The sequence below is a fragment of the Gossypium hirsutum genome, chromosome A02 (genome assembly GCF_007990345.1).
Source record: "Gossypium hirsutum isolate 1008001.06 chromosome A02, Gossypium_hirsutum_v2.1, whole genome shotgun sequence".
Classification (NCBI taxonomy): domain Eukaryota; kingdom Viridiplantae; phylum Streptophyta; class Magnoliopsida; order Malvales; family Malvaceae; genus Gossypium; species Gossypium hirsutum.
In genome coordinates this window covers 57,844,385-57,845,610 of record NC_053425.1, presented here as the reverse complement: position 1 = coordinate 57,845,610, position 1,226 = coordinate 57,844,385, and positions in this window count along the sequence as shown.

The window sequence follows — 1,226 nt, the reverse complement described above, 5'->3', positions numbered from 1 at the left end:
AATTTAAAGGATTAGGGGCATAAAATTCACCATTTTAAATCGAATAATCATCCAAAACTGCATTAATAATGAGTCAAAAGCATGTTCTATTAGCACCTATCAAATATCCCTACACTTAAACATTTGCTTATCCTTAAGCAAAATTTTCAATCCACAATCAAGTTAACTTCCCTTAATTTTTCATTTTCATCAGTAATGTTTCAAGATAATTCACAAACAATCATGAATTGAAAATTCAACCAAAAGGACATTAGAGATTCAAGCAATCTAAGCCAAAAATTTTAAATTACAAAAACGTAAGTGTCTCCCCTTTTCAAAATAATTAACTTAAATTCAAAATCAACAAGAATTGACATCCTTACTAAGATTCACTCAAGCATTCAAAGTGTTTAAAATTCATGAAATATGCACTCAACAATGGAACGAAAAATATTATTACCATAGGCTTGCTTAAAAATCAAATCTCTACTATAAAATAAGATGACACACCAATCAAGACATATTTACAAGGTTGTAATGGGGCTTAGGTTAAGGGAATGAATAAGGTCAAAAAAGTTGGTTATAATCAAGATTGAGTTAATAAATTACTAAACTAGAAAAAAGCTAGTTGCTGAATTAAATGCAATTACATCAGCAAGAATAATCGCAAATGGAACTGAGCTTTTCAACAAAATATGAAACTAATTATTCAAGCTCAATCAAATATTTTATATTTTATATTTTTTTATATTTTTTTATCGATTGTTTTAAACAAAATAAAATTTAGCAATTCAAAATATGAAACATATTTAAGAAACTAACCAAATCAAATCTGGACAATAAGGGAGTTAATAAAAAGGATATTTTTCCAACATAGATATGGGTTAACATTAACGATTAGAAAAAAAAAGTGTTAGGATCAACGGGGCTTACTAGGGGTTAACACAACAATTAGGCTAGTTAAAGGTTAAACGGGTTAAATCCTAAGTGCCTCTATCATCTCAGTATATCAAATCAATAATGTGGTCTTGACATATATAATCGAAGCAAGTTGACACACTCACAACCAAAAATAAAATGAGCATGAAATGAAATATCTGCTCTATAGGCTCAAAAGCTCACAAAAAATTATGGTTTTGATATCAAACTTGCAAACATAAAATTTCAGAATAATTTTTCAGTTCAGAGAGACAACCTAAAATTATAAATTATGAAAAATAACTTATCATGCTTGACTCTCTTGTGTC